This window comes from Lactuca virosa, chromosome 1, assembly GCF_052849685.1.
Source record: "Lactuca virosa cultivar CGN04683 chromosome 1, Lactuca_virosa_CGN04683_v6, whole genome shotgun sequence".
NCBI lineage: Eukaryota > Viridiplantae > Streptophyta > Magnoliopsida > Asterales > Asteraceae > Lactuca > Lactuca virosa.
Window position 1 is genome coordinate 173,267,968 of NC_136426.1, and position 15,340 is coordinate 173,283,307.

The window sequence follows — 15,340 nt, forward strand, 5'->3', positions numbered from 1 at the left end:
TAAAGGCTTGCAGACTAAAGTCATTTCCTGTTGGGTACCAAATACCTAAAGCTTTAGTCCCTTTCAGGTATCTGAAAATCTGTTTGAGTGCATTCAGATGGGAAACCTTGGGATCAGCTTGATATCTGGCACACAAAATCGTTGTAAATACAATATCCGGTCTACTGACAGTTAGTTACAGTAGAGAACCAATCATTCCTCAGTATACCTTTGGATTAACTGACTCTCCGGTGGGATCTGTGGTGATCTTGTATCCAAAGGTCATAGGAACCTTTGTCGACGAGCAGTTATCCATGGAGTATTTCTTTAAAAATTATGTGGTATACTTTTGTTGATGAATGAAGATTCCTTGTGGGACTTGCTTGATTTGAAGACCAAGAAAGAAGTTAATCTCTCTATTCATGCTCATTTGAAACTTAGTAGTCATGAGCTTGGCGAAGTCGTCTGCCATAACTTGATCAATTGAACCAAAAATGATGTCATCCACATAGATTTGTATGAGCATTAGATGATTTTCACTTGAACGTCGAAAGAGGGTAGGATCAATGACCCCATGCTTGTATCCAGACTCGATAAGAAATGTAGAGAGAGTTTAATACCAAGCTCTTGGTTCCTGCTTCAAGCCATACACAAATTTCTCCAATTTGTAACAATGATGAGGAAGATCAAGATTCCCAAAACCTTGAGGTTATTGTAAGTATACCTATTCTTTCAGTTCTGAATCGAGGAAGGTGCATTTTCCATCCATTTGATGTACTTTGACATTCTTATGTGTCGTATACGCAAAGATGTATATGGCCTCTAGCCTTGCAACTGGAGCATATGTTTCATCATAATTAATTCTTTCCAATTGATTTTAACCTTTTGCTACAAGTCGGGCTTTGTTTCTGATTACCACACCGGACTCATCCAGTTCGTTACGAAATATCCAGCGAGTTCCAACTACGGTATGTCCTTTTGGTTTGGGGACCAATTCCCATACTTCGTTTCTTTCAAATTCAGCAAGCTCTACTTGCATAACAACGATCCAGTCATCATCCAGAAGTGCATTTTTGATAATTCTGGTCTCTGTAGAGGACATGGAAGCTGCATAATGACAATGTTTAGTTAAATCACCAGAAGAACGAGTGCGTATACCTATAGAATGATGTCCTATTATTTGACCGGGTTGATGATCTTTTGTCCAGATGTGTAGAAGTGGTTGATTATATTCTGAAACTGCATTGGATGGAATATTTTCAACTTCGGGAGGTGCTTCTCTTTGAATCTCTTGAATTAGTTCCCCCTTAATCTGAGAACATCCTACAGATAGGTCTGGAATTGGTTGCTTTGTTAAAGGTGAAGGCTCCCCATGGACTGAAGCATTGAGATTTTCATGAACTTCGGGAACTTCACCAGTTACTATCTCTTCAACGTCATCTTCTGATTCTTCGGATTCTTCAGTGTTCCTTGATCGATTGTTGTTGATAACTGGAATTTCTTCGTCTATAGATGGAACCTTGATGGTTGTGATTAATTCAAGATTGCAGGTACTACTTTCCCCCTCAACCGACAAGGTGGAAGTCATATACAAAGAATATTCAAATACTGAAGGACCAGAGTCTTCGGTAAGTTGTAATTGTGCAGAAGGAGAAACTACACTTCAAATAAAATGAAAATTAGTGGCACAGAAAAAGTGCCACTAAAAACCGAAAAAGTGCCACTAAAGGCACCCTGGTCAATCAGCAGTACAAAAAAATAATGTCACTAAAAGCGCTACCACTAAAGGCCTTTAGTGGCACTTTTCAATTGTGTCACTATAGCCTTATAAGGTTTTAGTGGGACTTTTTATTATGCCACTAAAGCATTAATAGTAATTTTAGTGGCACTATTCTTATGTCATTATTTAACTGCTAAAATAAATATTATTTTCATGCTTGGTGACACTTTTTTACCACAAAAAAACTATATTAATAAATTGGGTCTGATTTTTTAATTTTAAAATGAATATAAAATAATAACAAGACAATTAAGATAATAAATGAAAAACATAATATCATTACTTTAATTCAAACTTGTCTAACAACAATATTATCAGTATTTAAAACACAAATTTCTTCAAGAGAGTTAAATAAGTCTAAATTTTATGCTACTACTCAAAACATAATACTATCGAACTAAATATTTGCTGCGGAAGAAACACGAAAATTGGTTAACCTCGAACTATATATTAGCATGTAAACTTCAAGAGTACTTGGTGGGTGTCAATTTTAATTGACAAGGATATTCAAATGTTTTTATCTTCCCATATTTACATCTAAAATCTTTAGTAATTCTCCATGTCATTGGACTACCATTTCTTGCTCCATTTCTTGTTCTCTTCCTTTGAAACTTAATATTGGAAAGGGAAACAAAATTGTTAAATATAATAATTCATAAATTCATATAAGTCTAACTGGAAGCATGCATATCTAGAGAGATACAAGTGTGAGTAAATTCATATATGTGCCCCTTTATCTATCATATCATGTTCCCCTTTATGTTAGAACTATTTAAAAATCTAATGGAAAAAAGAAAAATGCAGATTACCATACCATGCAAAAGCACTTCATGTTTCTGCATGTAATCATTTAATAGTGTAGGTGATATCTGTTAAAGAACCAGATTTTAGTCAATAAAACTAGCATCTATTTAGAACCTGTGATTTATAACTATTTAGAGAAGAAGGTCAGAACCTGAGATTCATGAGAGATTTTGGGTACATTTATTGTTCACAACAATTCATTACTTTACCCCATTTGTACATCTACTTCACTGTACTGCACCTGAATGTAAAAAAAAAAACATCACTTAAACTAAAAACTAAAAATGATATAAATAGAAGACAAAATGACCATATTACCATTTTGTATTGGATTTATCAAATCATTTTATTTTAGCCATTTTGACTTCTCTGTATCTATATTGCAAATAAGATGAAGGGGTCAAATTTTGATCATTTAGATTCATGAATCTATTAGCTGTTGAGTAGCATTTTATCTATTTCAATTGATTCATCTTCACCGTCTTCTTGATTAAAATATGAAATTTAAGTTGAAATTTTTATCTTAGACATTTCATCAAACACGTTGTATGCATCAGAAAATTCATCTATTTTTAAAGTCCTTTATAAATTTCTTCCCCCAAAATTATTTGAAAACATAAAAATAGGATGAAATATTTCAACTTTTCATAGAAATCGAAAATCAATCCAATTATTAATTCACCCTTCGAATATTGTTGATCCAGTACTTTATGAAAACTTTAGGAGCACATAAAGAACATAACCTCTTGAATATCTTTTAAGTGGATATATATATATATATATATATATATATATATATATATATATAGAGAGAGAGAGAGAGAGAGAGAGATTAATGGATGAATTGAAGAACCTAATACTTCAAACAAGCATCAATACCCATGGTGTTGATTACGTTCTGAATATTGTTGATCTAACACTTTGAACAATAATTAAATCTTTAAGGGTTCTTCAAGAACTTCCCAAATATCCAAGGCTGAGACTGAAGCAATCAATTGGCCAATTGTTTTAAGGTTCATCAATCAAATGTAGAGACTAGAATCAAGACCTCCCGTAATCAACAATTAAGACCTCTGTCTATATGACTATAAAAGTCTCAAATTTTATATATACACAATTCATTTCTGAAAGATTAATATTCTTAAAATCAAAGAGCATATAACAACTTTCCACACCCTAAATACGTCACCTACTTCAACAAATCAAATATACAAGGGTGGGGGTTACCTGATATGAGAGACACGAGTGCAAGAGTGAACTAGGACAATTGTGAGGCACATCCTTGTTCAGGAAAGGCAAAAGTCAGGAGAGACCTAGTGATTAACATCTCATATAACTCTATTAATAGATGTGATGAGCTAAATATTTATATTTAATAAATTGAAATGAGCAAATTATGAAGATTGTATACATTATCACCCCAGAAAAGAAAAAAAATAGAAATCTACAATCACAAATATAAATCATCAAACTCCTACCAATGAGAATATAGAGAGGAAATGATCAAGTGGTTGAAGGATAGTGATATTATTGAAGAATGCATACCTGATTAGGATTCGTGTTTATCATGAGGGAATAACCGAAAATCTAAATCTGCTCCAATGTGCCATAAATCTGATTTTATATACCATACCATCCGATCCTATGTGACATACATACGCGATTGACCTACGAAATATATCATACATCATATCTAAATATCTGATATGGTAGAAGAAAAAGGCTCGATATTAGGGGGATTATTGGAGGTTTACGTTTGATCCGTAGAAGATAAAGGCGGTGTTCCGCTGTTGTTGGTGAGGTCCGTGAGGAGGATAACTAGTGTGCTCCATTTATCGTCGTGGCGAGGAGAGAAAGAGAGGTGGAGAGGTAGCTTGGAGAAGCGGAAGTGAGTTGGTGAGGATGAAAAGATGAGTGCTCTTTTCCTTTGTGCCATTTGACTTCATGAAAAAAAAGAGCGGACCATTTGACTTCACCAAAAAAAAAAGCGGGCCATAGAGGGTATTAAGAGAGGGACATTAAAAATAGACTTTTCAGGAGATATAGTGGCACATAAATACATGTGCCTCTAAAAAATGATATAGCGGAACAAAACAAAATGTGTCACTAAAACCTTGTGGCACTAAATGTAATTTTATTTGTTGTGCTAAGACTTCATATAATGTCGTAGTTTATGGAGGATCGAAGAATGTATCATAATTAACATAGATGATGCTGAAAGGTCTGGACTGGATTGGAATGTCATTCTCCATGATAAATTTCGTTTCATTGAGAGGAGCGGTCTTTCGGACATAAAAATCATCAAATTTCACGTCAAAGCTTTCTTCTATTATTCTTGTTCTTCGGATGAGAACTCTGTATGCTACTTTGTTTTTAGAGTATCCCAAAAATATTCTTTCATCTGATTTGGGTTTAAAGTTGTTCAAATGCTCCTTATTGTTGACCATGAAACACCTGCAACCAAAAATAATAAAGAAACAAACATTTGGTTTCAATTGTTCAAACCTTCATATGAAATCTTGTTGATGCGTTTGGTGATGATGATAAGATTATGTACAAAGCATGTATTGAAACGACTTCTGCCTTGAAATAGAGAGGTTGGTTTGCAAAGTTGAGCATTGATCTGACAGTTTCTACAAGAGTTATTGTCTTTCTTTCTACCATGCCATTCTGTTATGGTGTATAGGATGCTGAAAAGTGTGATTGATTCCTTTTGACACGAAGAAGTCATTAAGAAATCGATTTGTAAATTATGTTCCACTGTCACTTCTAATCTTTCGAATGGGAAGCTTGATCTGTAACTCAATTTCCTTGATGAAGTTCATCAGGGTCTACAGTGTCTCTGATTTAAGTCGCAAGAAAAACACCCAAGTGAAACGAGTGTAATCATCTACTATAACCAGGATGTAATTTTTGTGATGTAGACTAGCTATAGTTGATAGACCGCAAAGATCAATATGAAGTAACTCCAAAGGTTCAGCGATGGATGAGTCATCTATCAACGGATGAATTCCTTTTTTTTGCTTTCCACACTCACAAGCAGGGCATAAAGTGTCATAGTCAAATTTCGGAAGATGCAATCCTCGCACCATCTCTCTGGTTACCAGGTTGTTGATATATCGAAAGTTAAGGTGAGCAAGCTTCCTGTGCCAAAGCCAGCTTACCTCGGAGACAACTTTTCATAGAAAACACAATTATGGTTTACCTATGACTAAAGATATGTCTAATGGGAACATTGTTCCAGCAGCCTTTGATTTAATTAGACACCTTGATCTATCTTTTTTCATGATGTAGTTGTATTCATTGTCAAATTCAACATGATGACCAGCTTTCCAGAGTTGCCCAACACGAATGAGATTGTGTTTTAGCCCTTCAACATAGGTAACTCTTTGTATTCAGAAGTTTCCATTTGTTAGGACACCATATCCTTGAATGGTTACATTTGCATCGTTTCCAAAAGTTACGTGACCACCACGCGTGACTTGCTTAAAGTGACGAAGGTATTCCAACCTTCCTATCATGTGCAAGGAGAAGGCTCTAGCAATTAACCATTCTATTTCGTGATCCTCCTCGCACATTTTCTGCAATATTAGTTACTTAATTTGGGCATCCAAACTTGTTTGGGACCCACAACAACATAACACAATTTAAAGTATGTAGTGTGTGGTTTTGTTGTGACTTTTGACGATGTATTGTTCTTTCTCTCTTTTTTCTTGCAAATCCTTTTTGAGATAAAATCCTACTTTATGGATCTAGAGGCAATCTTCTTAACTAGTGGATAAGAACTAAAAGTTATTTTCTTTTCATTTATCTAGATGGTTTGCCTAAGTTTGGATTTAGGAACATGATCAATGTGTTTGGGGAGATTCAGTTTCATTTCCGACTATTCTTTATTCTTTTGATTGATAACTGTGGTGTTATCAACCATGACTGATTAATTTTTTGTTCATGATTTTTGATCAGAGGAGTAACAACTACGGTGTTGTTGCTTTGAACATGTTGACTTTGAGTCTTTGTGAGACGTTGAGTCCTTTTGGGACTTGGTGACCTGTTAGGACTTTTGATTTTTCGTTCATGGTTTAACTTCTGCAAAGAGTTAGATTTGTCAAAGTCTTTTTGTGCATAGTTATTTTGAAAAGATTTACCAGCCGGAGAGTCATTTAAAAAAGTTTTCTTTAAAAATGGTGACCTTCTATTTTCAGTAACCTTGATATTTGACTCAGCTTGCCTTTTCACTATACGAGGTTTGATTTCAAGTTTCATAGCTTGCTTTGATTCATCTTTTGGTGACAAAATATCATATTTTTTCAGTTTAGGTCTTTTGCTTTTGAAAAGTCTGGACTTCGGTATAGGTCCTGGTAAAGAATACTCAGGACTATAGAGTTCTTGACACTTACAACATTGTCTTATTTCAAATTTGTCTGTTCTTACTCCGTGAGGAAGAGTTTGAATCTTAGTGTTGGATTTAACAGAAGTCTACAGTGAGACTTTTGTTGAGTGAGATACCGCAGAGGGTGTGATAGTCACTGTTTCAGGGACATTTGATTTCAGAGGTAAGTCCGGTCCTTCCAAGCTTATCTCTTCGTCCACCTCAGATCCTGATCTAGGATATACCGTTCCAGTGATTGGTATTGAATGAATATTTTTAGAGAGTACAGATGTTTCTGGGATAATCTCTTCAATGACACAGTTGTTGCTTAGGACATGAAGTTTTTTTAAAATGACATTGAATGTCTTCAGGATAGGTCTTGTCATTGACTGGGAAGCGAAAAGTCCTGCCAAGTGGAACGTAGCGATGTTCGACATCAAACCGAGGTGGAGATTTCTCTCCGGTATTGAATCCGTTTGACCAACCCCAATTATAAATTTTGTCTACATACCCATTATTGACAAAGTTTTCAATTGCTTCACTTTCATTAAAGAGCTTTTATATTAATTTGTTTAAGCATACAATTTCAGTTCGGGCTAAATCTCGTTGATTGAAAGAAACATCTAATTGAGTTTCACTAAGCAACATAGCATCTTTTTCTAGTTTCAGGTCTGCTTTTAACATAGTGACCTTAAGCTTCTTGTCTTCTAGTCATCCTCTTAAGTGATACATCTATTGGGTCGCTATGTTCTTTTCATCTGAGGCTTTGTTATAATCTGAAAAGACATCAACACACGTTTAAGTAAGTTGTTTCAGATATGGTTCATAATCATGCATGTTATAATTTTTTGACTGAATCATATGTAACACTTGTTCCAGGTATTGATTAACTTATCTATTTTTTTAGGGTTTTGTGCATGGACTCGGCGAGTTGGGGAGCTCCAACTCGTCGATTAGAGATCATTATGACGATGCGAATTTTAAATCCTACTCGACGAGTCAGAAGGCCCCGACTCGATGAGTAGGCGTTGTAAATGAAAACCCTAATTTTTAGGGTTTGCACCCTGTTTAATGGACTTAATCTGGCTCTTGTGGCCTCCTTTACCACTTCATTATCCAGAGAAGAAACCTTAGCCATTCTTTGTTGTTTCCTTGAGATTGAGAGGCTAAGAGAGAGTTTTTTCTGCACTTAGTTGAAGGATTTTGAAGATTAAAAAGATTGGAGCGGGAAGGAGACTGTAGATCCAGAATCTACAACGTTTCGACACCCATTTGAAGGTATAAAGCTATTACCTTGATCATTCTAGCATTAGATCCACTTTTCTTCGGTTTTGGGACCATTTCTTATATATTGGTGAAGCATTTTGGGGTGTTGGTAAGATCTGGAGTTGCAACTTCAGATCTGGACTCCTCTAAGTCCTTGGAGTTATAAAGTTGCTCACTTTATCCAACTTAGGCCCTTTCCATGCACTAAAACCGTGTAGGAAGCTTAGTTTTGATGTTTTAGCTTTGTGAGGCCTTGCATGAACGTAAAGTTTGCAACTTTATGTGGTAACTGCGCTAGGGGAGGTTGGATCTGAAGTTTAGGACCTTAGATCCCACTGGAAAGGACTGAACACAAAAGAACTAAAGGAACTCATCGGGTCCCTTAGTCGACTCGACGAGTGGGGTAGGGTTTACCTGTTTTCGTGATTCTGAATGAGTGCAGTGAAGGATTAGAGTTTTGGTCAGAATGAACTCTTGCTTTTCTAGACATTTGATGAACTCGACGAGTCACTTAGGTGACTTAGCGAGTTGACATGGGATTCAATGGAATGGACTCGGGAGGAACTCGACGAGTTGCTAGGATGCACTAGACGAGTTGAGGTCAACATGGACTGTTGACCATGACTTTCACCAGGGTTAACTTTGACGGTATTTATGGTATTTCGGAATTGTGACAAGTTAATCACATGATGATTATAGGCAGTTGAGTTGGAGCAGTGCGTGCGATTTACCTATTCTTAGCTTGTCAGTTCAGCATTCGAGAGGTGAGTCTTCTCACCATACCAATGGGTCTAAGGCACCAAGGCCGACCCATTTTGTGATATGTGTTACACTAGTTGAAGTAGAGATGTATGGTATGATAGTTAGATATATACTAAGTGGTATGCTAGTGATTATATGATACCTGCAGGGAAGACCATGGGGGGAGCCCATGGCACTTGGATATAAGACAATGTGGGGGAGCCCATGGCTTGTTAGTTAAAGACCATGGGGGAGCCCATGACAGTCGGATGAAAGACCATGTGGGGGAGCCCATGGCTTGTCAGTCAAAGACCATGGGGGAGCCCATGGCACTTTGGTATAAGACCATGTGGGGGAGCCCATGGCATCCTTATTTGTTTATATGCATGGCTTACGTGATATATGTAGCTTTTATAGCAAATATGATATGTGTAATGTGGATTGTTTGTGGGGTATGCTCTGGGGAACTCACTAAGCATTAGTGATGAGATAATTGCGCTATTAGATCGATATATTGAAAACAGATAAACTCGAATGAAGCAATCAAAGAACACAAGAATGGATCAAAGATGTCGAATGATTAATATCACACATCTCAGAAGAGCTCGACGAAGAACTTCGACTATAGAGGTGTGTTTAGAGTTACAATGCAAAGACTATTAATGAGAACGTTAACCTTAAAGCTATACATGCATGCATAATATATAAGCTAACCCTAAAGAATATCCACGGTTGGACAGGACCAAACTGGGTAAACAAAATAGACTATTAAACGAGCCCAAGGATGCAACACTTAAACCCAACAATCTCCCCCTTTGCGTCAATAGAGGAAAGAGATCAATTCGTTTGAGCAAGTGTAGACTTATTCACTGTCTTGAATACATTCGGTATAATTGCCAAATGAGTGTGACGAAATGATATATACCACCGAAGCACGTCGGAGAAGTTCTTCTTATCCGAATCACTGTTCTGTTTACACCTGTGAGTTATATCAAGTACGTGCTCCAAACAAGTTGTGGAGAACAGGTGTTTGTCAACAAGAGCGAAAAGAAAATTTTCACCTTCGTTTCTAGTGAACATAACAGTGTGATGAACCGGATCTATCTTGCCCATTATCATCTTATTTAGATCACTTGCCTTCCCGATATTCTTCACAATCGGCTTCCTTCTCATAACATTTGCAACCTCTTGATCCATCTTAGCAACTTCATGGATGTAGGAAGCCAACATTCTTTTAAGGTTATCGAGGATCGGCTCATACTGATGTTGATTGGTAAGCAGAATGTTGAACAGCAAAATCCAATCATGTGGGTTCAGGTTTGGAAGATCAGCTAACGATATCATATGAACCGAGTTATCCGAACCTCAGGTCACCTTGAAGTTAACATTGATAATTTTCCAGCAACAGTTGGTTTCAATACCTTGACAGAGGTTATTTTCTGAGCACTCCATGTCAAGTATTGGGGTTGGGCAAATTCAAGATAATAATCGATTAGATCTTGATCAACCTGTAGGTGAGGAGAAGGGACTTCAACCGTTGAATCAAAATAATGGAACACGAATGCCCTACAGGTGATAGGCATGTCAAATTGAGAATCCCTCGTTTTTTCACAATCAAACGAGGCAACAGGTTCCAGCCAGTGAGTGCTGGGAGACTCAATCGCCTCTTTGATTAATCTTTCCCGTGTCCATGTGGGAAAAAGAGTCTGCTTTCAAATCAATGTGTCTTGAGCTTCTTTCTGCTTTCGCTCTTTCTCTTCTTCCTCTCTAGCTATTCTCAGATTTTCATTGATCTCTTTATCCCTTTTCTTCCCCTTTAAAGCCTCAGCAATCGTTTCTTCTTCTTCATCATCACTATCTTCCACAACACCCTTTGATTTTTCCTGTCCACCAGAACCCGAAGCTACATTAACCTTCAGTTTGGTTTCAATAATGATTTTGGGTGGAATTGGAGGATTTTGATCAGCTTCTCCCCCTTGTTGCGGAGTGACCACAGACTTCGTAACACCTTGAATCTGACTCAATATCTGAATAGCAGGAAGAAGTCTAGCTGTCAAGTGATTCCGGATAGTAGGAGTGAGAACAGGATCATGAGCATTGACAACAGTATTGAGAATCGAGAGAACATCCCCAACACAACTTTTAAGAACTGCCCGTTCACTCTTGAGTGATGCAGTTTCCTTCTGGGCATGAGCAAGATGAGCTGACTGGACTTCAAGTTGTGTAGTCTTTCGAGCAAGGTCGTCCATAATCTTGTTTTCCATGGCCAGGTCAGCTTGAAACTTATCAAGGCGAGTGTTGACCGAAGTGAGAAAAGAAGTGTGATCAGCTTGGAACTCAGTTCAAAAAGAATCAAATTTTGCTTTCTCTTCTTGAAGGGACTTTGAGAGAGAATCAACAGAAGCATTAACCTTTTCAGTAGTGGAATCGGCATGACCTTTGAGTGATTCTAGAAAGATCTTTGAATCATGAACGAGATCTGTTACTTATGTTATAGCTTTCTTGCAGGTAGATGTGGAGGCATCCACAACCTTTTTAGATTCGTCGATTGAGGCTGTATATTGCTGAAGAGCAGTGTCAAGAAAAGCTTTTAAAACAACATCAGAATAAGTTGTTGAGGTACCAAGCAATTTGTCAAGCTTATTATGAAGATCTTGTAAATGGAGCTTTGTCACCGGAGCACCATCATCATTTTCACTCGGAAGTCGATAAGGACTATAATAAGTGGAATCAAAATCAAAGTTTTCACCTCCCAGAGTAGGCTGAGAGTCTGTTGAAGGTGATGGTGAGAGAGGTTGGGTGGTAACAGAGGTATTGATGCCATCAGCAGGTGCCCCTGTATCAGATACATTGACACTCACCGAAGGTCTAGTGGTGGTGGTTGTTGTAGCTTGAGAAAAGATTAGTGGTGGTAGTGGATCAGTAGTAGTAGGGTGAGGAGTGACAAATGGTGGAACGGGAGCAACCGAGATTGGTATTGTAGTTTGTTTTGGAGAAGCATGAGGAGTAGGAATGTGAATCTGTACCTCAGGACTTGGAGATCGGGGAGGAGTATTTCCCCTTGGTAAGCCTTCGTGTTGAACTTCCTCTTCTTCATTGTCTAGTTGGTCCTCTTCATTGGAAACATAAGATGTCTGTGCCTTTGGTCGCTTTGCCATCTGCTTGACCTTTTTCTTTTTGGGAGCCGAAAGTGCAGCTTTATCAGCCTTACGCTTTTTAGGAGATGAGGGACCTTCGGTCTCGTCTTTCTTAGAGTCCTGTTTCTTCCCCCTCTTGGCAGGTTTGTCAGCTACCTCCAAAGCACTCTGCATCTCAGGAGTGAGTTGGCGTGGACCCGAAGGAGGCAACTTCCTGTACTCATCCATGACTCTACTTTCACTAGAGACACATCGTCTCATTGATTCAGGAATAGAACCAATGTATGGGTACTTGGTAGGGTCAGTAATAATAATTTTGACCGTGTGAAAAGTAGCAATAGAAGACAGCAGAGCATCCGCCATGACTGGAATCTGAAAATTCTCAATAGCTCTGCGAGTGACTAATGTCCAGAAACAAGCACATGAAATCTCAGAATTTCTAGATGTGGAGTTGAGGCTCTGCACCAGTTGTGACCGGATTAGAGAACCATAATCCAAATTGATTCCATTGTAGAGACCATAAAGGATAGTCATGAAACATTTACTTGCCCCATCAGACCCTGTAACCCTTTCTGCTAACCCCTTGTAAAGAAGTGTAAACAGGCTATTCCATTGAGGTGGTAAACAAGACTTCTTGAATTTCATCACCGTAGTTAGAACGTCTGTGTATCCCATGTCATAGAACATCGAAAACAACTGAGTTGTTGTTATGAAATCCGGTGAGATGATAGAAGCATCTGCAGCAAGCCCTAGCAGTGAACAAAAGCGTGCTTTAGATATAGATGTCCTTTGCTCAGAGATATCGAAGAAGATGAGTTCCCTGCATTTGTCGTAGGAAGCAGTGAAATAGACATGTGAGAGAAGGGACATGGGAACTGATTCGAATTGTGTAAGAGCAATCACCAATGGAGAATACTTGAAACACTCTACAACGTGAAGCATGTACGAATCATAAAGGAAAGGGTCCAGTTGAATGATAAGATTCTGATTGGGTTTTATCGTAAGCAAAGATGATGAAGCAGTTTGATCTTGATGAGAGGATGCTTCCGCCATTATTGTAGTGACGAAGAAGATGAACAGTTGTACATCGCCGGTTGTTTGCAAGAGAGAGGTTGATGAAGGTAAGGATGTACAGTAGGCGTGAGAACCCCCTTTTATACCATTGTCAGGAGAGAGAAAATGTCCGCTGTGATGATGATACGATCTCTGAAACGTCGCCAGAAAAAGTGCGATTTGAGAGCTTGGTTTCCCTAGATATACGTCAGCAGGCGTGGATGTAGGAACCGTTTCAAATTCACGCGCCCAATTCAGTTCTTATCCATTTATCGCCTCTTCAAATCCCAGTACAAACAACAATAGACAAGACTCATCCTTTCTCTTCACACAAAGGAACCTTCGCTCCATAATTAACTGAACCACCATTTTTGTTAGAGTCAAAAGCACAAATCTGGAATAGTGTCATTAGTACCATGAACTAGAATTTGGAAAATCATAAAGACCTTCGTGCAAGAGTGTGCTAATGAAAAAGAAATAAAGCAAAATATTTCTGGGATTTAAGTGATGTCTATTTAGACACGAAACAGTGGATCCCGGGCATGAATCTCTTCCTTCAAAGTCAAGAGAGACTTAGAAGTGTCTGTGTGGTTTCCCATGAAATACGATCAAATTTTTGTACAGAAACATTGAAAGGCATCTTTTCAATTATAGGGTTTAGTGGGTAGGTTATCTTCAACCGAACATCGATACTTGAAATAAGATCGAAAGTTGGATGAAGTACTTGTGAGACCGATGTGGTCTGTTGAACAAGTAGGTTGGAAAATATATAAAGTGACGGACAGGAATAAGAAATCTCAAAAACAAAAGGAAAAAGAAACTGGATCTTATGGGAAGAAACGTCTTGGTGTTAGACAGTTTCATAATGATCACCCAAAAATAAAAAGAGATTTTGTGAGGTAACAAGTAACAGCTTGAACATTTTAGCGTTCACCGTCAATTCATTCAAGGTATTGGATATTGGGTTTCACTTAGCACGTGGTGAACATATCTAAGATCATCAACACAGAGATTGTGTAACCATAAACCTCAGTGGTAATTGCTGAGAGTCTTAAGGGTTACTGTTATGAAACGAAACTTAATGGAGAAATGTGAGAAGATGGTTAAGGAAGCGAAAGTACCTCTGCTATATAAGAATGACAAAGTAGAAAGCTCTTAACTCACTATAAGAAGAGTAAGGTAGCTCGTGATTTGAGTGATTTTAGCAGCCTGCTTTGGAAGAAACGATTGGTATATATCGAATCATTAAGGCTTCACTCAGAGTCTTGGAGGCTTCGGTCTACATGCAGCAACATGCTTCTAGGGACACTTAACTAGTACAAAGATAAGAATGTTATACCTGCCCCAACGTCATAGTGTTTCGCATCTGTTAACATGAATCATGGTGAGAATTGAGAGATAAAACTAAAACCAAATAGAAATATTTTTGTAGTTTTTAAGTTTTTCTAAAAAATTGTAAAAACAGAAAAGAAAATATTCTTGGATTTTTGTAATTTCTGAAAAATAATAAAAACAGAAAAAAAAATATTTTTGGATTTTTGTAATTTCTGAAAAATAATAAAAAACAGAAAAGAAAATAAATACTATCGACAAACACACGAACGAATAAATAAAAGCTTTACAAAGATATATAACCGAAACCATACCTTAGAAAAGATGAAGCAAAATGGGCCGAGCGATCGGGTCATTTCGGTTCCTGAGAATTCTAGAACCGAAATAGACCGAGCATTCGGTTCATTTCGGTTCCCGAAAATTTCTAGAGCCGAAATAGACCGAGCGTTCGGTTCATTTCGGTTCCCAAAAATTCTAGAACCGAAATAGACCGAGCGTTCGCTCTATTTCGCTTGTTCAATTTTAGTGAGTAGAAAGGGGTTTCGGTACTGACTCAGCTTCCATCATTCCTAAGCCTTGGAGTATTTTATTAAAGCTTGCTTCTGGTAAGGCCTTAGTGAAGATGCCAGCCAGTTGATCTGAGGACCGAACGAAGTGAACTTCAACATTACCATCTTCAACGTGGTCCTTGATGAAGTGGTATCTCAGTGCAATATGCTTAGTCTTGGAATGTTGCACTAGATTGTGACATATTTGAATCGCACTTTCAGAGTTACGGTAGAGAGAAATCTTCTTCATGCTTAAGCCATAATCTCTAAGTTGACTTTGTATCCAAATGACTTGTGATGTACAGGATGCTGCGGCGATGTACTCAGCTTC

At 37.7% G+C, this 15,340-nt stretch overlaps 1 long non-coding RNA gene across 4 annotated transcripts; it reads right to left on the reverse strand.

Moving 5' to 3' along the window:
* Positions 1–2,133: 2,133 nt before the first annotated feature.
* LOC145107433 (uncharacterized) lies at positions 2,134–4,485 on the reverse strand. Of its 4 annotated transcripts, none has more exons than XR_013707864.1 (4): positions 4,318–4,485; positions 4,109–4,231; positions 2,715–3,876; positions 2,134–2,628 (listed from the first exon to the last, which is right to left on the reverse strand). It is a non-coding gene; the product is annotated as an uncharacterized LOC145107433 (long non-coding RNA). The 4 variants fall into 4 exon arrangements; XR_013707863.1 differs by having other exon boundaries at positions 2,715–2,804; positions 2,882–4,231; XR_013707862.1 differs by having other exon boundaries at positions 2,134–2,370; positions 2,574–2,628; positions 2,715–4,231.
* Positions 4,486–15,340: the final 10,855 nt, after the last annotated feature.